Below are 26,450 nucleotides of genomic sequence, written 5' to 3' on the forward strand. Positions count from 1 at the left end.
CACTATTTGAAAGGATTAGAAGGGCTAGGAGGCATGGCCTTGTTGGAGGAAGTGTCACTGTGGGTAGGCTTTGAGGTTTCAAAAGCCCATGCCAGGCCAAGGCATTCTCTCTCTCTCTCTCTCTCTCTCTCTCTCTCTCTCTCTCTCTGCATGCAGATCAGAATGTAGCTCTCAACTACTTCTCTAGCACCATCCCTGCCATGCTCCTACCTTGATGATAAAGGACTAAGCCTCTGACATTGTAAGCAATTTCCCAGTTAAGTGTTTTCTCTCATAAAAATTGTAATCGTAGTATCTCTTCACAGCAATAGAGCAGTGACTAAGACAAGGCCCCAGCCTACTATGAGAGATACCATTTCCTGGGCAAGTGGTCCTAGGCTATGTATGAAAGCTAGTGAAGGACAAACCTGTGAGTGAGCAAGTAAGCACATCCTCTATGGTTTCTTCTGTACTGCCTTGGCTGTCAGTGAGTTCCTTGGCTGGAGGGAATGTTATGTAGATTAGCAAGCAGGCCTGCCTTTAGGTTCTTATCTTGAGTTCTTGCCCTGACTTCCCTCGGTGATGGACAGTATGAGGTGTCCTGGAAGTGTAAGGTGAAATACATTCTTTCAACAAAGAAGATACTTTTGTCCACAATGTTTTATCACAACAGACACCAAACTAGGACAAGAACAAAATACTGCTGCCTGAGACGCAGATTTCCCAAGGGGGGTAGACTCGGTTTCTGCTAATGTCTGCACTGCATTAGAACAAGCCTCAGCCCCTCTTTGATCTCACAATGACCAGTAAACTTCTAGATGTCATTTTACTATCATCCCCTCTCCTCTGCCGTGCTGCCTCTCAACTCCCAATTTGAGAGGCATCTCCCCTTTCCTCTGCAGCATAACTAACTCTATGGACTGTACATTCTCAGAAGACTGCCAGCCTACCTAGGTCTTTTTTGTGCCCCAGTATTCAGTGTTATTCATGACATTTGGTAAGAGGTCAGTAAATGGATTTGAGTCAGCATCAGGTACCTCCCATATTGCAGAGTGAGTAGGAACATCAGAAAGGATGTGAGAGGAACATGGATAAAACATCGATTATGTGACTGGAATTTCAGAAAATATCCAGTACTTGTTAGTTACTTTTCTTTTTCTCTATGTGAATCATGTATTGAGCATGATGGTGTTATATAGCAGGGGCTGTTGCTGCCATTTTATAACAAAAAATGGACTAAGAAATTAAGGAACTCTGTGTGGATTGCAAGGCTAGTGTGTCTGAGCACAGACATGTGACTTCACATTTCACATGTGAAATGCCAGTCTATGTTTTCCTTTTGTATTGCATTCTTTGGAGCAATAGAGTCAAAAGACACAGTCTCTGTTCCTGAGAGGCTCAAGTTTGTTAGCAGAAGCCAATAGGACGGTGTGAACTAAGTAGACAACAAGAGACACCTGACCAAGGTAGCAGAAAAGCAGTTGTCTCAGGACTCTGGGGCCAGGGATGTGGCTAGGCTGGCAAATGTTTCCAGTAGGCACAATGCCCTGGGTGCATTCCCCAGAACACCATGTACATACAAACGCAATTCCAACACTTGGGAGAAGGAGGCAGAAGGAGCCAGCCTGGGATATATGAGACCCAGAAAGGAAGAAAGAAAACAAGTGAAGGAAAAAAAACCCAAATAAAACAACAAAAAAGGGGAAAATGGAAGGAAGGAAGGAAGGGCTGACTGGGTTTATAGGCACACTGTCTCAGCTTAGATCTTTTCTGTTGTCTCCAAGAGAAATATATTTTAGGAAATAATCAAGAATTGTCTAGTGGAGACCCCTGAGCCTGGAACTGAAACTCTGAATCTGAAATCTCTCTTTAAGAACTGAATTGCACATTTGAAGAAGAGGCTATAGAAAATATATTAGAGTTCTTTCATCCTGATTGTAAATTGACTAGAGCTTGTTTGAGGCACTTCTTTGAGGCTGAGCCATAAAGATCAAGAAATTGTCCTTAGGTATAGGAAAAGATGTGAGTGGACATTCCTTGTGGTCACTAAGGAACTCAGACAGCCCTGGCTCTGCATCGTAGAAGGGAAGTAGAAGCAGTGGGGGTGGAACTGGAGCTGGCTGCTTCAGGTGTGGAAGAAAGCATAGTGCTCTGAGGAGAGATGTGTTGCAGCTTTCTGAGTTGTGGCTGCATATTTACATTCTCTGCACTTGAATAGAGCCCCACTTGCTGCTAATGGCAGGCTGTTTCTATGCCCTATATGCCCTAGAGCTATTCCGGCATGCCTTAACCTGTGTGTTTGCATGCTCACACAGTGCGCCTGCATGTGTAGGGAGAAATGAGCTGGTAAGCAGCCTTTGTGAGGGGAGGAGAATATTTTCTTAGTTCTTAGAGAGAGCAGAGTCCACCTCCTAGGGAAGAAGGGGAAATGGACTGGATGTGATATGCTTGCTGTGTTTTATACTGTAAAATTTTCTAACAGCCTTAGCCAATATCATTATTTTACAGGTGAGGATGAGTTTAAGAGGCAAAGTCATGCAGTCCAAAGGAGTGCTGAGGAAGACCAGGTGAGATTAGATAGGAATGCTGGGACCAGTGAAGGATTTGGATTTTGTAATGTAAGAGTGGTTTGACCGTGTGGCTCTTGATCCTGTGTGTCAAAGAGTGGAAGCTGAGGAACCAGCTTAGGAACTGCCCAGTCTTGCATACCCAGCAAGAATGTGCCATGAGTTAGACAGGCTGAATGAAGTTAGGCTGCTGTGTCCCTCCCAACAACAGCCCGTTTTGAGTTTTTCACAAGGTAAAGTGCTGGGTGTGGAAACTGAGGAGGGTCAGCCCTGGAAAGGTGGGCAAGAGTATGGATGCCCATGGACGCCCTGTGCAGAAAACGCATAACTATCAAAACCTTAGAAGATGCATTTATACAACAATTCTTCACAGCTGACTAAGCTGAGGCCATAGACTGTCCACACTGGAACTCGAGGGCTCTTCTCCAGTGACTTGCAGACCCTAAGTCCTTCTAAAACTGAGAAAAAAAATGAGCTCAGAATAAGTCATGGTGATTTGGGAGACTAGTTGCAAAAACTCAACAGTCAGCTCCTACTCTGTGCATGTGTATGAGTGCACATGTGAGTGCTGCTCAACACTCTGTGTTCATGCATGTGTGTGAATGCACACGTGAGTGCTGCTCAACACTCTGTGTTCATGCATGTGTGTGAATGCACACGTGAGTGCTGCTCAACACTCTGTGTTCATGCATGTGTGTGAATGCACATGTGAGTGCTGCTCAACTTGGGTGTTGTTCTTTAGATGTCACTCATCTTTTCATTTCATCTTCACACTGCTGTTGTTGACCAGGAAGACGAGGCTGAGACCTTGCACAAGTCACATGGTAGGAAAGTGCAGAGTTCAGATTTGAATGTGTTCCAAGGACACATATTTATGATCACAGTGTGTTGCCACACACCAGGGGCCAGAGCTGTAACATCTTCCTGTGCATAGGCTCAGGTGAGGGGAGGTCTTTAGGAATCATTAGACACACTAATCCACCAGCCCCTCATCATTTCTCTTGCACATGACTCAGGTATAGGCAAATGCTCTTATGGAGACCCAAGGTAGAACAGAGTTGACACCCTCTTCATCAGTACAAATATTCATGAAGGGACAGGCAATTTTACAGGCCTATTGTGCAAATATATAAAGCGAAGGAGGAAATAATGAATTCTCTTAATTTCAGAATTTTTTAGCAGTAGCATTTGCTGATGCATGCGGTCTTCCCTGGGCCAAGGGCAGAGCTGAGACTTTACTGAGCCTCTGGGGGGTGAGAAAAGGACACCCAGTGGGTGGTCACAGGAGGAGGGAGCTAGCCTGGCCTGGGAGCAGAACTCTTGCTGATCTCCAATCAGATGGCTGCCCCGCAGGACTTGCCGCCCCTCTCCAGGATCATAGGTAATAAGGTAGAGATGATGTTAATGGTTTATGACATGAATTCATTTTGAGAACTATATGCTTCAGCCATCGCTTTTATTTTTCAATTTGGATCTGTTGGGTATTAATAGCTTTGGGGCTGTGTTTTCCATTTTAATCTTGCTTTTTCTCATTTCCAAGTAGATTCCTTCTTTCAATTTACACAAACATTAAACCTCTATTTCCTGCCACCCTCATCTCCTCCTCCTGCTCTCTTGTTCTCTCTGCTGACCTTGTTATAAAACTTTTCTCTAATGGATGCACTCATACCAGACCTGCCTTCCTGGCCCCGATAGCTGCAGTTGCCTGTTGTTTGAGCCATACTTTGCTACTTGTAGTTTTTCATCCACAGTGCTGGTCAGCTTTTTCATTGCTGTGACAAAATGCCTGAGAGAAATGATTTTGAATGAGGAAAGATTTGCTTTGGTTCATGGTTTCAGAGGTTGTGACCTGTGGTCAGCTTGTTTCTTGGCTCAAGGTGAGGCATCTCAGCATCACTTTGCATATAATTTGCATATACTTTGCATGTGGCTCTTTGAACTAAGGAGATAGTCTTTCAGTGCATTTGTTTTTATATTGATGAGAGAGATGGTGTTGCTCAGCAGCATCTGTTCTAACAGGGCATCCTCATCTGAGCCATATAAAGAACTGACATCTATTTCTCGTACTTCCTTCTATTTTTCTTCAAACCACAAAACCCATGACAGATCAATCAGCATCCTCCTTAATATCACCTTTGCAGTGTGGAGGTAGATTAGAAACCATGAGAAGACATGTTTGCCAGACACAGAATCTAGTTCCAGTACTCTTTTGGCCACAAACTCTGAGTTGCCTTACATGAGCTCCTGACACAAAGTTTCATTTAGTTTCTCAGTCCACAAAATGCAAGGTGATGGGTTGAATGGTATCACAAGCTCTTAGTATCTTGGACTTAAAAAAAGAAATGCATGATGGGATAGATGTTAGAAGGTGGGAGAGGTGGTATACATCCATATTCCTGGTACTTGAGAGGCTGGGGCAGGGAGATCATGAGGTTGAAGCCTGCCTGGACTACTTAGTGATTCTTTGTCTCAAAACAAACAAATAGAAAAAACAAAAAGAATAGAGAAGTAGCATTACTCTTAGCAGAACACTTGACAAATATGCTTTGCAAAGGAAGGTGCGCTAACAAAGCAAATGAATCGCAGGGTCCTATGAATGCCATACTCTTCTAGTAGCACACTTTGTGGCAAGATAAGCACTAATAGTTTTTAATGGAATTGCAGAAAGGACTGATCCTGAGCTAGGGGAACGTACACATTCAAGAGAAGTGGGGAGCTACTAGAAGAGAGTGGCTCTAGCTCTGGGCATACCTTCTTAGTGGGCTTCACTCCCACTTGAGAGCCACAGAGCCATTGGCAAGTGACCAATACTCTCCAGGCATTAATGTTCACATCTGCAAAATGGAGAGAGAGAAGTACCTTATCAGATGGTTATAGGATTTATGTATGGACCTGGTACATGGTAGCGCTCCAATATAATTACTAGTGGCAAGAAGAGCTTTTGTTAGTTACAGTCATTGGAAGTGGAGCTTGAAGGGGACCTTAGAAGATAAGTACTGATGGAGCAGGTACAGTGAGGGAGGGAGTCTATGAAAAGATGGGAATGATGAAGGCGGTGCAGCGCAGTGGTGATGGAAGCTTATGCTGCACCTGCCACACAATCTCACCTGATTCTCAAAACAACTTTGTAACAGGAGCTGTGATTCCCCTGCTTCTGTCAAACAGATGCCACAGCACAGAGAAGTTAAACAATGCATTCACAGCCACACGGCTTATACATGGCTGGCTTGAGACCAGAATCCAAGTAGTGTTGTTCCAGAGCCGAGTTCTTTTGTGTGTTTGTGGGGTAGAAGGGAATTCACAGGTGTATATGAGTGCACATGCATATATGTGTGCACATGTGAAGGTCACAAGTCAAACTTTGGATGCTGTTATTTAGATGCCATTTTTTATTTTGAGACAAGTTACCTCATTGGCTTGGTGCTCACTTACTAAGTTGTCTAGCTACGAAGACACTGGTCTCTGCCACCTCAGCACTGGGATTACAGGATGTTTTTATGTGGGTTCTGGGGAATGACCTCACACTCTCATGCTTGTAAAGCAAGAAGTTCATTTACTGAGTCATCTCCCCAGCACTCAGAGCCATGTTCTTAATTCCATACTCTCCTACCACTACAAGAGCCTGGGAAGGTCTTGTCTTCCAAGCTACTGTCTTTGAGTAAGTACATGCCGTAACTTGATGGTCTTTAGAAATGTTACATCTAAGGTTGTCTAAGTCCAAAGCCAGATTTCATATGCCTCCCTGGGTTGAGAGAAGGGCAACACTCTCCAAGCTTGCCCTCTGCTCTGAGAAGCTTCCAGAGTGCCCAGGTTGCCTTATGGCTGAGTCATGGCTTTCATGATCCTAGCTGGCAAATTGGAGATACCCTTAATTGGATGTTGAAAAAACTCTGCCTGCTGCACAATGGCTCCAGCTGAAGAGTTATAGCTGTTTACTGTAACACACAGACAGTCCCATTAACAAGAATGATGGGAGGCTGCTCCGTAGCATTACTCTTAGCAAAAGACTTGACAAATATGCTTTGTAAATGAAAGCGCTCCAACAGAGCAAACATATAACACTGGCTCCCCACCCCCACCCAACCCTCCCCTTCCCAGGGAGACTTTGCATGTTCAATTCTTTTTATACATTATTCAAGGTTCCATATTCTGACGACATTCATCAATAGTGGTGGCTATGGCAGGGAGAAGCTTGTATCAACTGACAAATGTAGACAAAGCAGGCTGCTTAACCCAGGAACAGAGGGTCAGAGAACAAACAGGGAAATTGATGGTGCCCACCATATTTCTGCAGGAACAGAAGAGCAAATGAACACCATACGTCACTGCTTATCACACAGGTAGGAGGGGATTGTGAACAGCTCAGTTCGGACTACTTAAGGAATGCTGATGGATCATTCCCACACAGCTTTTGTTCCAGGCTACAGTTCATCTTGTCTACAGAAAGGCCAAGGCTTAGTCAGGTGGTGCCTTCCATAGCTAACTTGCTCTCTCCAGTTCCTGGAACTGGAGGTGAGCTCTGCTAAATACAGGGACAGAGCTGTCTAGTAGCATGGTCAATGGACACAAGACAGGGTACCGGTACATCCACCAGACTCTCATTTTTAGGGCTACGAGTTGTGCAACCCTGAATGGGAAGAAGATGTTTGGTTTTGGCATCATTAATAGCTGGTTCTGGCCCCTCATTTATCAGCAAACAAAGTAGTAACTTAAGTCTCCAACAACTTACCTGGGAATGGGAAAAAGAATAGATGCCCGTCTCACAGGCCTGAACTCATGATTGCTTGTGTTTATGTGCAGGGAACACAATGTGTCCCCAGGAGGCACTCAGTAGATGCTAACTAATAAGTGTCCTGTGAGGCAATACATTTGCTAGCACTGTAGGGGATTAAGGAGAGGCCAAACTGCCATCCTGAGACAGTTCAGAGAGGCAGGAATGGAAACTTTAGAATGCCTGCTTTGGAGTTCCAGTTAAGTTTTGAATTTAATTTTCTTAGTTGATATTAATTGCATATAATGATGGCCTTCATCATGACATTGTCATACATGTACATCATAGACTTCAATCATATTCACTTACATTATCCTTTTATTTCTTTGTTCCTGTTGGTCCTTTACTTTCGCCAAATAGTCTTCCTCTGGTTTTACATCTTTTTAATGTGTGTGTGTGCCTGTTCATTTGTGTTCAAGTTTGTGTAAATCTGTTTACACATGCATGCAGGCTTACTCTGGAATTGTTTCCCAGATGCTGTCTCCATCATGTTTTGAGAAGGGGTTTGTCACTGGCTTAGAGCTTACCAAGTGGGCTAGGCTGGCTGAACAGTGAGTCCTAGAGATCCAACTATCTGTGCCTTTCCCATTCAAGAGTGTGTGTGCCACTACAAATCTGGCTTTTTGTGTGTGTTCTGGAGACTGAACACAGGTCCTGATGCTTGCATAGCCCATGCCTCTCTGACAGAGCCATCTCACCAGCCTTCACATCTTAATTTTAAATGTAGATTCTGCATATCATAGATCTGAGTCTGGCTTTCCAGTTCTATCTGGTCTCTTGCATGTGACATAATTCCATTTTTCTTTATGGTTCACTCCATTGTACATACACACTGCATTTTCTTTATTCATTACATTTGTTGATGGGCATGTAGGTGGGTTCTGTAATTTGGGTACTGTGAGTGGTGCTGCAATTCTGCCAGCTAGTTATTTCTGAGAATTTCATACAATTTCTGAGATTTAGTTTTGCTTTCTGTCAAATGGAGAAATAGAAAGATATTATCTATAAAGCAAAGACTAGAGTGCCCTCACAATAAAAGTTCACTGGTGTTCCAGTGAGATGACTCAGCAGGTAAAAGTGATTGCCACCAAACCTAATGACCTGAGTTCAAGCCCTGAACTCATATGTGGAAAGAGAGAACTGACTCTCATAAGTTATTCTGACCACCACACACTGTGGATCTCCCTCTTCCCTGAGGATCATTAGCCACTGGTTCGTGAGGGAAGAGGGAACAGAAACAGCCAGACAGGGTTTGGAAGGCTTGCGAAGATGTTGGAAACAGCTTCCCCAGAGTCTCCTTCAGTGTTACAGCTCAGCTTTGTTTCAGAGTGAGGAGGGAGACAGAGGATGGGAACAGCAGCTGGGGCATCACCTCCTTTGCATTTGGCCTATGTACAACTAGTTATCGCATGTGGCTGCATGGTCCTACCGTACAGCTGGAGCACACTAACTAATCAGCTGGAGCACACTAACTAATGATCATATGGGTAGCAGGACCAGGGTATCTGCAGGGATCTGTGTCACAGGTCATGCTTGAGATAGGCTAGGCATCCAGGCTTAGGGACAGCTTCCAGATAGGGAGGGAGGGAGCTCTACTGGAAGGGGAACCCCCATTTGGTGCCAAGCTCAGAGACTGTCTGGACGTGGTAGACTGCAACCTTAAGTGCAGTACTCCAACAACACATGAGCAAGTGCATGTCCCTCCCCCAAGCATAAGTAAATGTAACTTTAAAAATTCATCAGAGAACTTTGGTTGGTGGTATTTCCTGGTTGATGAATGGAGTTGAGGGGAGGAGAAACCTTCAACTTGTCTTCACCTCTGAGACAGCTGTGTCTGTTATGCCGTGAAGAAGAGCATGCGATTAATTTTTCTTCAGAATTATGTTACCTGTGGATGGGTGGAGGTAGATGCAGCCTCAGGTAAGAAAAAATACAATGTGTTGAGTGCCTCCTTTGGACTGAAACTCACAACACCCGTCTCATTAGGAAATTGTCCTAATTTGCAGACTGTCACATACATCAAAAAGGGACTAAGGAAAGGGAGTCTGGTGCAGGGGATTCTGTGGTTTTCTACATCACCATGTTGCTCTCATGTCCCTTATATGGAGAGGGAACCTGAGGCTCCCTGGAAATGTCCTTTGCCTTTTACCATGCCATCAGCATCAGATATTTTCAATATCACCTAGTTCCCAGCCAGACATCAAAACACTAGAGAAAAAACAAAAACAAAAACAAACCCAAGTTTCTGAGAAAAATGGTTCTTCTCATTTCTGGAGAAGCCACACGTGGTGAGAGTTGAAGTTGCCGAGACAAACAGGTGTTGGTGTTGGAGGCCAAGCCCTGAGAGTTGGCACAGTTCTGCTCCTGGTAGGAGAAAAGAGAGGGACACATTACACACACACACACACACACACACACACACACACACACACACACACACACACACACAAGTCCAAACACACAAAGATGCATCCCCCACACTTGGCTTCTGATGACAAGAAAGCTGGTGGCTGAGAAAGAGGAGCAGAGTGTGTTTTTTTAAGGAGTTTCTGTGCTGAGGTTGAGTCAGGCTATTGAGCATGTGGTTCAGGACCACTGACTTCCACTCAGAATGTTTAAGACAAGCTTCTGCACTTCTGGATGAAAGGGGATAGCAAGGCTAAGGCACAGACACCCCCCTGGTTCACAGTTGTGCATCAGGAGAGCCAGATTCTGTATGAAAATCATTATATTCCTAAAAATCACTGGGGTAGCACTTGCCATTTAAAAGTGAACTTTAGTAATATGCTTAGCCAAATTATCCCAAATGTTACCACATCAGCATCAAGTCAGTATTAAATGGTTATTCATGTTCAGCTGTACCTCCAGCTCACTCCTGCTTGATCTGGAAAGTCCTATTCCTGTCTCTCTCTATTCAAACTGTGCCCTCTCGGAGAATCTCCAACAAAGAGAAGGCACCCAAAAGTCCAGTCCTGCACTCTTGGAGACTATGGTAGCTCCTCCCATGAAGCTACCAGCAGCTCAAGTCTCTGCCTAAACATTCCAGCTTTTGACCATACTTGGGAACTAACCCAGCATACGGGGGACACATCATCACCTCCTCACCTACCACCTATATAAGCTCCTTGCTTTAGTTCCAGCATGTGACTTGTCCTGCCTTGTTCTCTGGGGCTGGAGAACTCACCTGGGAGTTGCTCTGCTCAAATAAACCTGTTCTAATACTTTTGAATTCGGTTTCATCTGGCTTACTGCCTTGGCAGAGAAACCTATTATCAGGTTACAGAAAACCTATTAATTCAGGAGACAGTTAATATTCCTTCATTTATATCAAAGTTCAGAATTCTTGTGTGGATTCTCCTATGTTGCCTTCCCCAGTGTGGACAAGAACTCACTGCCACATGTGGCTGCTGGTGGTTGTGTGGACAGTGGAAGGGTGAGTGTTCTGCTTACAGATTCTTCTCTTAGGAGGCCTGTCCTGTCTTTCTAACAGAGCAGTGTATATTGCCACATGTCATTACCACTGCCTTCCTGTGCCATGTGGTTTGGTATAACTATCTGCTTACCTTGTTATTACTGTTCGCAAATTTTTAATTTTATTCTCTGTTTTTTTTCCCCCTACAAAATATAGTTTCTCAAAGGGTTTTCTTTTTCCTTCTTTTTTGGAAGAAGTGGGCAGCAGGAGTCTCATGAAACCCAGGCTGGCCTCAAACTTTCTGAGAATGACCTTGGACTCCTGATCCTCTAGCTTTCACCTCCTGAGAGCTGAGATTTCTGACACGTGTGAGCCACCACATTGGGTTTATGCAGTACTGGGATTGAACCTATAGATCCGTGTGTGCTAAGAAAGCATTCTATCAGCTGCAGAACATCCCTAGCCATCCCCAAAGCTTTTACTGCTGCTTTCTTGGCATATAAAAAAGTGCCAGAACATAGAATTTGCTCAGGAAATAGCTTTGTGTTAACAAGGTGAAAAAATGATATATGAATCCAAGTCTATTCATAGGGCTTATGATGGGGATACAGGAATTATGTCGTCCACCACCCCATCAGACACCTTCTTTGCATCTCCCAGGCAGCATCTCTCCACTGTAGTCATTTGCAAACTTGGGGTCCTCCCTGCACACTCCAGTCATCTTCTATTTCACCCGATTGTGCCTTCTATTTTAAGTACTTCTAGTGTATGTACTTAAAGAAAAAGAAAAGACTCCACATCTGTGGGTATCTATCCATCATCTATGCTAATTTGCCTGTTCTTATGTAATTTGTAAGGTGGCAAAGCCTGACATACTATTGCAGTCTGGGAAGCCAGGGCCGTTTATCAGCCCCTGCCTGCTGCAGCCATTGAATAATTCTCGGCTGCCTGTAAACAGCAGTCTGCCAGATTCATTAAGTCTGATGCATGCAGCCATTCGCCATACAGATAAACTTAGTACAGTTTCCTGGGGCAAGAGATCTTGCATATCTGGACTTCCCAGCACTGGTCTTTGCCCCTTAGCCTGTGATGAAGGTATGGATGGACTTCCTCAGGGCAATGTCAACCTTTGCCAGTCAAAGCTTGAATTCAGAAACCGCAGAGATATGCCCTGTTATTGCAAGAAGCTTTGTGTGTTGGTAACTATATAATATGCAGACCCCTCCAGGGCTCCTTCTAGCTCAGAAACCGGTGTTGGGTTTGTCTCTTTCCTGTGTTGGGCATGGAATTTCACAAGGGACAGGAACATGTCTTTCTAAGTCTAGATTCAATCCCAGAGTCTAAAAAAATAATACACATTTTTTTTCTGTTGTTGTTGTTGAAAGAATCAGTAAATCAGGTAAAACTTTCAAGCCATTAATTCTAAGCCTTTTTGTTTTTCTTACATAATTTAGTTTATTCACATTTCTTCAATACATGTGTGAGGAGATTGTGATTTTCCCATCTGATAGATGAAAATGTTGAGCTGCACAAAGACCAATGGCATCCTAAAATATTAGACACATTTGCATGATTAAAAAAATGAAGAAGCCATCTCATTCCAAGGGCTAGATATAATTTTTATGGATTGTACCTAAAAAAATCAATACAATATTTTCCTGCATCTTAGAGGGGCAGAGTCTTACACTGACTTAGCATCTCTCATGACCATGGCATACAATTTCCTTCCCACCATGTGACTCCATTCACCGGAAACATGGAGCACACCATCTTATTCTTTGGTCTATTAACCAAATCTTAAGTTATTTTAAAAGTTAAGTAAATTTATTTATTTATTTTGTGTGTTAATATATGTGTATCACATGGAACATCCTTTGCTGTGTTTTGGCCATCCTGGATTTCTGAACTCTCTTTAGGCCTGGGAGGGCTGCCAGGGTGATATGGGAGAAAAATAATGCGAATGAGAGGGTCGGAGGACCAGTTGTCAAGGTCAGTTTTCTCCTTCCACTGTGTGGCTTCTGGTAATGGACCTCAGGTGGCTGAGCTTGGGGACAAGCTCCTTTACCTGCAGGTCCATCTCACTAGCCCTAAGCCCTAACTTCTTTATTGAGAATCCATCTTGTGCAGACTTGCTCAAGATACCTGAAACAGGTCAGTGAACAATTGGACCAAGATCCATTCCCTCTTGGTGCTGACTGGCTAGCAGAGACTTAATGGTTTTCATGCTTCCCAAAGACTATCAAAATTTAATTATTGTTCTGAAAACTCCCAAGATAATGTTACAAAAACAATTCTGATGTGTGAGGACCAGAGTTTAGCTCTGCAGCACCCATGTAAATTCTGGGTGGGTGTGGTAGCCTGCTCTTGGAGGTGAAGATACTGGACCCCAGTGCATATGATTAACTCTGGTTCTGCCTGTTATCCTGTGGCATGGTTCCCTGTCTGTGCCAGAAGATAACAGCCTTCACATAAGGGTGATAGAGTTGATTGAAGGAGGTCAAGTTCGTGGTGTGGTTAGTGTTTTTGGTACTAGAAAATGTCACACCCAAAGGCATTGTGGGCTGGCTCATGAGAGATATTTCTGGAGGCTGGAATCATCATGTAGGCTTTGGGTAACTATGGGAAAGGTCTAGGGAGGTTGAAGGGTACCATGGCAACAGCTGAAGGATTTCTGGTGTTAAGCAATTAGAACTTGGATGGCTTGAAGGTGTGGAATTGCCAACAAGCAGGCAGTAGCTCCATATCTACAGAAGAAGCCACAACAAGAGAAGCAGTCTGAATTCTTGGGGACTCTCACTGGTTGCAGGAACTGGGAAGGAAGGAGCTGGATGTCCTCTACTGTGGTATGGCCATCCTGGATTTCTGGAACCCTTGTGAGGCAGGGATGGTTGCTAGGATAATAAGGAGAGCAGAAGTTTCTGAGTAAGTATACAACATGGCTCAAATATGTTCAGGACTGTTCTGGATCTTTCCTGGAGTCAGATAACGCAGCTCAATTCCTGGTTGTCACTTGTTCTGGGTGACCTTGGGATGTTACTTCTCCCAGCTTCAGTTTTCCCATCTGTAAAGAATAGATACTGTTAGTACTCATCTCATGGTATTTTGAGGGTTTGACATGGAATAATTAGTATCAAGTTCTCAGGACAGTGTACAGTAGTGGAAACCCTCCCCTAACATTCTGTGTCCTCTGAACTCTCTTCCTTCCCCTTGTATATCTGCCCTCCTATAGTTCCCAGGTTATCTAGCCATCAAAGCTGGAGTTCTTGCCTCTCTTTTGCTGTCTTGGGTCTTTAGAGTTTCCTCAGGGAGATACATATACACAACAAATAAATCTTTTATTTTCTAAAGACTAAGACCTGCTCGAAAGTACTCTGGTCATAGTATTAGGCTATATGCGCCTACTTTCTCATTGAGAGGAAAAGCATTTGGAAGGGAAGCCATAAAATGAAAAGATAGAGGGGGAGAAAAAAGAGAATTTCTGTTTCAAAAACAAAAAGGAAACAACAGCAATTCTATTATTATTATTATTATTATTATTATTATTATTATTATTTAGTATTAACCACATAACCACTGGCAGTGTCAGTCACAATAGACTCAGTGAGGAGTGTGTATCCTTCTTATGAAATTATTATTTGAGTATTCTAAATGATCATATTTAAGGGAAGGAAAAAAAAGTGGATAAGTGAAAGGTTTCTAAGGGAAATTTCAACCAAATAGAAGGAATTGATTTTTCTTTAATTAAGAGAGAACAGTAAAGAAATAGAACACTGGAAACCTGGCATCTTAAAATAAAACCAGATGATAAACTCTTCACTCTTTGATGGCAAAGAAGCAATTCCTTTCCTGGATTTTTTGGATCTGGCTTTTATTATTAAGGCTGGTGCTGAAAGCCGGCATTTTGACAGGAACAAGGAACGTTTGTCACTATCTGGGAAGGAGATAGATGTTGAATGACATTTTGGAAGAAATGTATACATTTTGAGTCTAAGTGCACTTTTTCCTCCCCAGGAAAATTCCACTAGCAAAGAACTGATTGGTGATTGTAGGCTCCCAGTTTTCCTGGCTATTTGAATGAAAACAGAGTTGAAAATTTCTCTTCTTTCCCTCCCCCTTCTTCCTCCCTTTTCCTCACCTCTCTCCCTTCCTCCCTCTGCCTTTAGCCTTTGGGGGAAGTAGAAGTTATCCTTGTAAAAAGTATTTTTTTTTCTAGGTAAGGGCACCATTTATAGACGTGGGGCCTTGTCTCCAGAGCTGAAGAAGCTGGATACCACAGATATGTTCTATAGAGTTGCTGGAGTCTTCTCAGTGGGAGGGAAGTCCCTCTTACTAATCCAGGCAAATCAGGAGGAAAGCAAAACAGGCCACTCAGTGGCCTTGGATTTGCCTGATAGCCACCTGTGGTGCGCAGAGGGGTAATTTATTTTCTGTTGCCAGTTTCCTTAAAAATAGGCATCATAGAACAGCAATTCCTGCACCAAATCCAAGGGTCAAGGGTGATGAGATGCTGCGGTGAAAAGCTCTTGGTGTTATGAAGCTAGATGCTATTGTGAGCATGAGGCTGACTTTCTGATCTTGTAGAAATAAGACAAGGAGCTACATGCAGTAAGTAGGGAGTGGTGGAGAACAGATAAAACTCAAAAGTGAGCATTGGGACCATGACCCAATGGTAGAGAGCTTGCCTAGCACATGCAAGGCCCTAGGTTCCACTTCCAGTATTGCAAAGCAACAACAACCAACATCAAGAAAACCATATACAACCAAAACCTCAACTTGGAGAAGCATGTTGACCAACTCCCACTTTGCAGCAGTAGAGGAATCTTGGATGCTGACTGACTAGTTAGAAATGATGACTGATCTGCTCTTAACCTAAGGCCAAGGTATCTGCTTAGAGAGGACCTGATTTAAGATCTGGTAGCCCAGCTTAAGGAGGTGTTCTGTATGATGGCTGTTCTTACACTTTCCTGCATGGGTTTTGTTTATTGTCCTGGATTTCTTCTTCTTCTTTTTTTTTAAAATCCATGATCAGATATGGTTTCCAGTTGGACCTCAAAGCTACTGATGTTTGGGAAGTTTCATTGTCTTTCATAAGTCTCCAGGGAGTGAGGGAAACTGACAGCCAGATGCTGTGAGATCAAAAAGAGAGGCATACAGCCTGAGTGTGGTGGTGGACATCTGTTACCTTAGTAGTAAGGAGGTTGAAGTAGGATAGCCATGAATTCAGAGTGAAACCTTGCCTTAGGGGGTGAAAATCAAAAGAAACAGGCTGGTCTTAGACTGTGGAGAGAGTTGGAGACACACTAGCAGAAGCATGGCCAAGTGTGGACCGAGATCTTATAGAACCTTGAGTTATGTGCAGAGAAAGGAAACTTATGAGGAAGACAGGACAAAAGTGATTTTCACCAAGCTTAGAATGTAGTTGGTCTCAAGATGTCAGAAGGGCATCAGGCACTGGATTAGTTACTTTCTTTGCTGCAGCAACAGAATACCCAACAGAAGCAAGTAAGGAAGGAAGCAAGGGTTTATTTCGGCTCACGGTTAGTGGGGTACAGTCCACTGGGGCGGAGACATCATGGCAGCAGGAACAGAATGCAAGAAACAATGAGCGGGTGTGCTCACCTGCCTTTTCTGCCCCTTTCCTCTTCATATTCAGTTTGAGCACCAGACCTACACTTAGCAGCATGAGGTACTTTTCCCTCCTCAGTTAAGACTTTTAGAAGTGCTCTCAAAGCAAGCCAGAGGTGCATCTCATGTGATTCCAAATACATTCAAAGTGACAATGAAGATAAAGCAACGTGGGTACGTTCAGGGGTCAGTGGTGCCTGCATCTGGTCGTTAGAAGTGCTGCACATCAGGACCTCCGTGGCTTCATTTATCTATACTATGCCGAGACACTGTTTATGAAAACAGACCAGTGTTATCCAGGGGCAACATGGAAGCTACAGGATGGCCTCTGTCATGTCCTGGAACCAAGGTAAGAATTTTCAGGGAAACATCAAGCAAAAGCTTACCTTTTTCTCAAAAGAGGAATTTTGGTGCAGGCCTGTTTGGATCATGGAAACTGCCCCTCAGTGGACACCAGTGTTTTAAATGTGTCAATACCAGTATATTCTGGATTGATAGCTATGTCCAGAGGATCCCTCTCATTTTCCTTGTAATCATTTCCCAACTTGGTGGGTTAAAGTCTGCATTATACTTATAAATATTTTGACATGGCTGCAGTATCTGAGCCCATACTCTCTGGGAGACAGCAATGATTGAAAATACCTGTATCATTCTGGTGAGATGGCTCAGTGGGTAAAGGTGCTTTGCCACCAAGTCTAATTTTGATCCCTGGGACCCAAATGGTACAAGGAGAGAACCAGCTTCCCCTGGTTGTCCTCTCACCTCCACACATGTGCTGTATTACACATACACCCATACACATGTGTATACATGCATGTGTGCACATACACATACTACATAAATAAATAACATATAAAAACAATAACACATACCTTCATCCCTTTGTTTTCCATAGAATGGCTAACCACAGAAGACCAACTTGCCCTTGCATACTTCTCCAGAATACCACTGCTCATATCCTCAGGGCCTCATGAGATTCCTATCATTCTTGTCTTGTCCATGGTTTCCATAGAGCTGTGAGTGACCTTCTTGCTTACCTGCCTCTATAACACCCCAGGTCTCCTTTCTGTGCTTGGAGACATTCCCACTAATGAATGTTCTCTAGATTGCAGTAACCTGAATAAAATCAGTTCCTTAATTGTCTGGTGTATATTGTCTTTGACAATATAAAGTTGGATACTTTTTTCCAGACCAAAGAGAAATTCAGGTCTCCAGTCAAGGCCATAAAGGACAATAAAAAGGAAAAAAAAAAAGAGGGTTATGGGGAATCAGCAGGAATGTCCTAAAAAATTAGCTAGAGCTAGACTAAGGAACAGAAGGAAAATTTATATGCAAATGAACAGGCGTTCAAAGCATGCTGCTTTAAGGCAAGCCTCTGAGCCTCAGTAAAGAGAACAGGAAGGGTATGGAGTAATACAAGATGTCCTTGTTGGTCCATAAGTTTTCTTTATTTTATTATAGTCTTATGTCTTATAAATATGTCAACATTCTGGGAGCCCAAGGCTCTAATATGAGTTCAGGAGCAGCAGGTTGGGAATTGGGGAAGGTTTCTAAGCTGTTTTACTGTCATGGATATCCTCGAGGACTGGCATTCCTCAAGATTCCATTTTAAAAGCCAGAAGTATATGGGAGTTTCACCCCTGACTCCAGGTGCTACTACCAATGACTAGTGAATGAGTACAAAAGTCTTTGCTTTGCAGTCTTAAAAGCTGGGGACAGTGTTTGGTTCAGAGGCAGCAATGAAATGAGGTTGAGGTTGGACTATTGCTTGCAGCTGCCCCTTGGCTGTTTCTTTGCTGTCCCCATTCTAAGTTTTCTGTTTTCTTACTGACTTCTCCTGGACCCTTCCCTAGGGATCACTTGTACTTGAATCCTTTGTTCAAGGTCTATGGTGGGGAGCTCAGACATGGAGGAAGGGAGGTGGGGAAGGAACAAGAAGGAGGAGTCAGAAGAAGGCATAAGAAAGAAAGGGAGGGAAGGAGAAAGAGAAGGATGAGGATCTTTTCTTTCTTTTTCTTATTTTTCTAGGAAGGAACAGTGGCCAGAGCCTGTACTTTATTGATGAGAACCCCACACTTGAACCCCAGCTCTTTCCCTCTCTAGCTGTTCAATCATGGATGTGTTACTTGTATATTCAAATGTCAACTTCCTGCTAGTTTTGGACTCAAGATTGTTGCAATAATTAAGTGAATGCTTTTGGTTGACCCTTGCTGTGTGACCTATTGGGCACATCACAATCTTTCAAGTCTCTAAGAAAATCCTGTGCTCGTCAGTATTAGTCCGATTTAGTACCAGTCTGCTCCCTTCAGTCTCATATTTCCTCCTTCATCTGTGTGGCTGTAGATAACATATACTGAAATAGTATAGTCTCAGTTTGATAATTTTCAAATTCTTAGGAGCATAAAAGTTTGTGTAATTTTTAAGACTTTTAAAATTGATTAAACATAAAATAAAAACAATTTAAATAATGTTGTAATTAATTCTTTGGGAATTTTACACAATGCATTTATACCCCCCAGCTCCTCCCATATCCACCCATACTTCATATTCTGAATTAGAATAGATTTTGTTTAAAATATAGGTTCCCAGATCCTGTTTAGTGGATAAGAGAGAGCTCCAGGAATTCAAGAATTTTCGGAACTGGGTAATTCTCAGAACTTAATTTGGGAGGACTAGCACTCTGGGTTCAGAGTCTAGCACCAACCCCCAGGACTAACCTTGAAATCTTATTTGCTTCTGCTTTCCATTGTGCAGCAAAGACTTAGCCAGGATTTTAGCCCCAGCTGAAGATTCAGTGCTTTTTCCCTAGACCATGATGCTTAGCTGAGTTCTCAAACCCAGTGGCCTACTGGTCCACTTTGCCCCCATTGGGTTCACTTTGCTGTGAACATCAATGAATTCGTTCCTGGATGTCAATGAGCACTTGTCCCGTTAGTGCAAAACAAATGGGCTGATGTTGCTGAGAAATCCTGAGATGACACCAACAATCAATCAAGTGCTCCATGGGTCCACCTAGCCCTGGAAGGCAGCCGATCCATTATGGCTGATTAAGACCACGAATGACAAGGAGCCAAGGCCTTGTCTCTCTGCAGCTCCCGAGAAAAGGTAGAGTTAGCCTCTGACTTTGCCTAAGGACATAGCTGTTGCTGGCCATCACGTTCCTGTTCTCAGTCACTTATTCCTTGATCAGTGTCTTGGCTCATAAGTGTGTGTAGCTCACTCCACAGTGTTTCCTCATGTCTCCTCAGCAGCCCTCCTTTGATTCCCACAGTCCTCCCCAGTTTTTAAAGCCCAGCTTCCTTCCACATCAGTCACTCCACTAGGCACAAGATGCACTGAAGAAGAGGAGGAGTTGTGGTTATGGTTCTGTTGTGTGCCTTTTCCTGTCCAGATTGAACAAACACTACAACAACCCCAACAGAAAGGTCATAGCCTAGTTTGTGGACCAATCAGTTTTCTGGGCTAGCTTATAGAAACGTGGATGACTTAAAGGCAGCCGCAGCAAGATAAGCCCACATGAGCATTGGTGTGACTCACAAAATATGCATTTCTAGAGCTCCTTGGATGACTCATGGGCAGCTCAGGCCATTAAAGTCTCTTGTCCCCAATGATTGTCACTGCCTACAAGACCTCAAGGGGACTACTTGTGAATCTTAAGTTTCAGCTTTCTAAGACCTGTAAATTCTATTTACTTCCTGAGCCTTATGAACTTTCTTCCTCTCTCTAAGGGAAATGTTTCAATTTGGCAGAAATAACTACAAAATAATTTTGTAAGAACTTCCTATTTCATGATGCTTAGAGTATTTCTTGAGATACTGGGAAATCTAGTGTAGGAGTCAGCAAACTTTCTTCAAAGGGCCAGATAGCAAACATTTTGGTCTTTGAAGTGTAGAAGTTCTCATAGCAGTTACTTAGCTCTGCTGCTGTAGCAGGGAAGCAGAACAGGCACCAGGAGAACAAAATTGGGGTAGCCATATCTAACATAACTTTATTGACTAAGACAAATGGTAGACTGGATTTAATTCATATTCATGGGCTATAGACCATTATTACAAATGTATTCATTCAATAAATAATTTATAAGCATCCCTACATGCCGACACTGCATGTGGCACAGCATATGGAGTAGTGGGATTCCTGCCTTCATATATCCTCTGGTTTATTAGGAAGGAGCAGACAACCCACTTTGCATGCAGTTACATGTGTAATTACTTTTATTATAAGTACTGTGAAGGATAAAGGCAAAGTATGATTGATGTGAACCATGGAGAGGGTGAAGAGGTGGGGTGGGAAAGGGGTGGGCCATCAAACAGAAGGAGCAACAAGGGGCCCATCCTGAGCCAAAGGAGCTTGGTAAATCAAGAGACTCTGGCTTGCTGTCATTCAGGGAAGGAGAGTGAGGCAGGCATCAGGTCCCTTTTGGTATTTCTCAGTATTTTATTCCTTTCCCCAGAAGCAATGGGAAGTGTCCACAGTGTTTTAAAGCAGGAGAGAGAAACACAGGAGATTTAGGATTCAGAAAAATTTATCTGCCTACAGTTTGGGGAATAGATGGTGGGCAACAATAAATCAAGGAAGACTGAACAGATAGTTCCAACAGTATTTTATCAACTTTGCCACAACACAGACTCTCACTCTGCATTTCCTTTGTTCTATCCTCACCCATAATGTCAGGTACTTGATTAAATGTTCATGCCTGAGGTCGCCACACAGAGGCCAAAGCTACCCATTTATGGTGAGCCCCTCTTGATAGTGATAGTTTCTTAATAGGGCTAAAGTGACTGGGAATATGGGTCATCATTAAAATGCATGCTGTGAAATCATGAGGGCCTGAGTTTGGATCCTTAGCATTGACTGTGGCTATGTGTTCACTCCATTAATACCAGTGCTGTGGAGGTAGACTCAAGTAGCTCCTTGCAGCTCATTGGGTAGTAAACCTACCTTAATTAGTAAGCTAATGGTTCAATGTGAGATTCTGTCTTAAAAATAAACTGTAGAGGGATTGAAGAAGAATGTCAGCCTCTTGCTTCCACATTCATGGACAAACTAATACTTACACACACACACACACACACACACAGAGAGAGAGAGAGAGAGAGAGAGAGAGAGAGAGAGAGAGAGAGAGAGAGAGAGAGAGAGAGAGGTGGAGTTCAGTGTCCTGGGGCCTAGAGAGCCACACTGAGGGTCAGACTGCATGGACTTGTTAATCATAAGGGGCACATTCTTTTGGACACTCAATACTCCTATCTCTACGTGACTTTACATTTCAAGGCCACTTGGACCTTCTGAAGCTTTGCTTATAGCCAATTCCAGCCATGATCATTTTGCTGATACATTTTGAAGATGATATGGCTGTAATGCTACCGAGTGTCTGCATATTCTTAGGCATTTGCAGCCTCCACTTGGAATGCACTGATATGTAGATCATTAAGCAGAACAGACCTTCCTGCTGAAAGGAGTAATAATTTCAGTTTTCAAATGTCATTTTCAGTTGCTATTTGGCAGGAACGCTGCAGTCACACTCTCCTGTTTCTATTAACTACAAGGGCTGGGACAAAGTCATCTACCTCTCCACTGGCAAACCTTCATTTCAGACTCTGCAATGTGGCCATTTAGGCAATAAAAAGAAATGCAGAGCTGGCTGCTGAGATGGTCTCCAGAGATGGCACCTCCTGGTATTCATACCCTTGAAGAGTCTCCTTCCATGTTACACCAGACTTGATAAATGTGACCAATGAAGAAACAATGGCTTTCAATGTAACGTTATAAAAGACTCAGAGACTTCCATCTTGGCTACAGGGTCTGATGTTAGATCTTTTGGTCAGGGAAAAACTGGCTTCTATTTTTGAGCATCCTTTTATGGCAAGAAAAGCCTCTGGCTAATGGTCGTATGAATGAACTTGAACATAGATTCTGGCCTCATTCAAGCCTTCAGATGGTTACAGTGTAATGTAATAGTTGACAAGAAACTGCTTGAGAAACCATAGGCTGAGGTCAGTTAATAAGTTGCATCTGGATTCTGACCCATAGAGAACATGACAAATATCAATATTTCTTGACTTCAATTCTATGTTTTAAGGAAATGTGTTACACAGAAACAGCCAACAAAGAACAAGAGATGAAAAGATTGAACAACTACCATTAGTCTGGTGTAAATATCTACAAGATTGAAAAGAAGGAATCTGTTGAGACAGGGGTAGAACCTAGCTGGGAGTAAGAAGTCTGTGTTGTGGCCACCAACAAGTTTTACGGCATAGGGCAAGTGGCTTTTGTTTTCTGGATCTTATTTTCTCTTGATATTGAAGCAAGAGGTTGGTTATTGTCTTAGTTAGGGTTTCTATTACTGTGAAGAGACACTATGACCATGGCAACTCCTGTAAAGGAAAAAAAATTAATTGAGGTGGCAGCTTTCAGTTCAGAATTTTAGTCCATTATCATCATGGCAGCATGCAGATAGATGTAGTGCTGGCTATGTCTTGATCAGAAGGCAACAGGAAGTTGTCTGTCTCATCTGGCATGGCTTGAGTATATATGAGACCTCAAAGCCTGCCTCCACAGTGACACACTTCCTCCAGCAAGGCCACACCTACTATAACAAGGCCACATCTCCTAATAGTGCCACTGCCTTTGGGGGGCGTTTTCTTTTAAACCATAGCACTGTACTCCCTGACCCCCAAAGGCAATATATCATGGCAGAAGCACACAGTGCAGGAAGCTGCTCATCTCACACTGGCCGGTGAGCAAAGGGCAACCTCACTTTTGGTATGTATGTGCAAGTATAGGTGTACTTCTGTGAACATGCATGCCTCTCAAGGTCTGAGGACAACCCCAGGCATTGTTGCTTTGGGCCACCTAATGGGGCCTGGAATTGTGCAATTTGTATTAAAAATCACTGTGGGGTGGGGACAGTAGGGGAGAAGATGGGGGTTGGTGAGTTGGTGGGTTGTGGGTTGTGGGTTGTGGGGAGGGAGCTTCTAACTAGTTTAGACTACAGAAAATTATTTGACTCTGTATCCCCAAGGAAGGGCTACAAGCTCCTTTTTATAGCCAAAGGTTATACACAGGGCAGAGAGGACATTTGGGGATTTACTGCCTTTGTGGCATCTAGGAGCTAGCACTTTCCTGGCAACTCTGAGATCTCTGAGATGGAGGGGATCCAGGATTTATCACTTCTGATTACAGGGTGTTAGTTAAAGATGTTTACACAGTCAAGGCTTCATTTAAAGTGCCTTTCTCTTGCCTGGGAGAATGCAGGGCAAAGGGTCAAAGCAGCCATCAGTCCTAATACACTCAGAAATATACATATAGGCTACAAGCACACAATGTTTTCCATATTCCTGAGCTCTTCACATCCACCTTTGTTTTGAAATCACTGGTCTTGAACCTACCAATTAGACTAGGTGACACCATGACCAGCTTTTCCATGGGGATCAAATTCATATTCTTATATAAACTTATTTTTATCACAAAGCCATTGCTTTAGAACCCATTAAACTACAGATTTTAAATGGTTTTATGACGTCAGAATACTACGATCCAATCACCTCTAAAAATTTTTCACGTTTAAACATGTCTGCTTTGGGGAAACCAAGCTTTCAAAACATGAGCTTTTGGGGACATTTGAGATGTAAACCATAACGAAGATCCAAACTCTGTCTGGGTTGGACTGGCCGGCTCTCTCTTCTGGGAGAGACAGAGGATACCATGATCAATAACCTCACAAGAGGCAATGTCAAATATGTAAAGCATGGTTCTCAAAGAAGAATTGGACACTGTGACCAACAGGAAGAAGTGATATTTGGCCAGTAAAAGCACTGTTCATAAACTGAGTCTAAAGATATATTTCTTTCCTCTGTCTTGGGAAATACACTTGTATGAATACTTCCGGGTGTGTACAGGCCTCAACTTTCAACTGTACAGAACTGAGGAAGTTCATGCAAATTCCTCACTCTGTCTTTAGTCCCAAAGCAACCGAATTACTGAGATGAGGAGGGGCTAGAGCTAATACACTGAGTGAACAAATGGCGTTCTTCCTTGAGCTAATTATTTCTGAAGCTTGGTGGTGAGTTCATTGCTGAGATTCAGATTCGTTAACCTTATCTTAGCCTGGGGAACTTTCTTCACAGTAATCCAGATTTTAAATGAGCTCACCTCCAGGGGAGCCACATTAGCACACATCCTTCCTGTTATGGTGGCCTCACCCCAAGGAGCTAAGACAACTTAATAGCATGGTTTAGAAAAGGTGGAAGATATCCTAAGGATGAGACTAACCTTTACTTTATGAGCATTTCAATAAAGGTATGAAGGAATCCATTGAGGGGACTGACAGCAGGGTCTGGACATCAAACCTTCTCTTCTCTAGGGGTAGAATTCCCTCTGGGAAGTATCTGGCCCTAATTTCTGGAAAGCAAACCATCTCGTCCTTTGGTTTGCATGTCTGTGTGTCTTTATTTCTACCTATATGAATCTCTTGGATATCTTATCATTTATTTCTCCCTAGTTCTGACCTCATTTGGGCTGCTTTCTAAGATCTTAAATTTTGGAACTTTTCCAAAAGTGAGACTTGGTCTACAGATGATCAACAGTTTTAAAAAGTGAAAGATCTTCTTTCCATTGCTTCCATGGGGAGAAGGAAGTGGAGTCATACTTAGTTTTCTATCAAATTTAAAACTTCAAAGTCTGGATTCTATCTTTGCAGCTGTGTGTGCACAGAGTGAGCAATGTGGGATATAGAGCATTAGAGGAGTACCCAAGTTTACCTGTCCATTGTTCTTCTTTCCAAACTCATTGCCTGCCCTGCACATTCCCAACCCATACTACCTCAAGGCCATAGGAAACAGAATTCTTGGGACATGGAGCAAAGGAACAATTAAAATGGAAGGGTGCAAAAGGATTGAGTGGTCTTCTCTATCCAGGTGGCTTAAATGGATTGGTGGAGCAACAAAAGCTGTCCCCTATTTTCCGGTAGGTAGCCTTTAAATGTGTTGCTTGTGATCTCAACCTTCTGGTATTCATGCCTCCATGTCATTTCCTCACCTTGGGTTGTCTCCTCAGTTTTAAAGTGAGAGCACTGGAGACAATAAAGGGCTCCTGCCTGAGGCCACATAGTTAGGAAGGACAGGAGCTGGGTTTCACCACAGCTATGGGTCAAGAAGTACTGTTCTTGCTAAGGCATTGTCCCATAAAGATCCTGCCTTGTTAGCCATTCTTTCCAGCACTTTCTTCACTTTATGTTGTGAGTCATGATTGTCAACCATTTGTGCCTCTCCTTTCAGAAGGCACCAAAAGAAGACACAGGATTTTACACCACAGTGGCATCTCCTCTAGCACAAAATGAAGCTGGTATCCGAGTCCTTGCTGTGTGCTTAGTGCTCGAGCGACCTCCAACTTATAGATAAGAAACTAAAGGTTCAAATGTTTGCTTGTCCTGGAATGCCACTGTTAACTAGAAGACTCAGAATTCAAGGAGCTCCAGGGCCATCATACTGTGTAGCTTATTCCTCCTGGACATCCTGGTCCAAATGCTCACAGTTGGATAAGACTCCAGATGGTGTTATTAGATAGGAATTCTCACTATTCACCATATTCCCTTGGTGTAAATGAAGATTTGCAATGTGTCCAACATCTTGTCCAGGCAAGGACTCAGAGTCTCATTGTTAAGAGAGTTCCTTTGAGGGAACAAGACCTTATGAAGGCCTCCATTCTCCCAAGGACCATTATCAGAAGCATTCTAGGCTGGCTGGCATCCCATAAACAGAAACAAAATAAGGACTGCCATAAACACCATATTCCTGCAAACCAACATGGACCCAATTAAGATGACCAGACATGTAAAAACATGGAACCCTTATATTTCCTCACCTCACTGTGTGCTGGGTAGCTACCCTATTTTCCATCTCAGGGTGTATGGAGGGTAGAGAATGGTCTGTAAGTTCTATCCTCTAGTTAAGGGCAGTAAGAGAAGCACACAACAGCAATTTAACATAACACAGTCAGAAATATTCAAGCTAGAGCTGTGAGGGAAAGTACATAGAGACTAAATCCAGTCTCAGATTTCTGTCCTCTTGTTTACTCATCGGGTAATTGGGACATTGTC

The sequence above is a fragment of the Onychomys torridus genome, chromosome 8 (genome assembly GCF_903995425.1).
Source record: "Onychomys torridus chromosome 8, mOncTor1.1, whole genome shotgun sequence".
Lineage (NCBI taxonomy): Eukaryota > Metazoa > Chordata > Mammalia > Rodentia > Cricetidae > Onychomys > Onychomys torridus.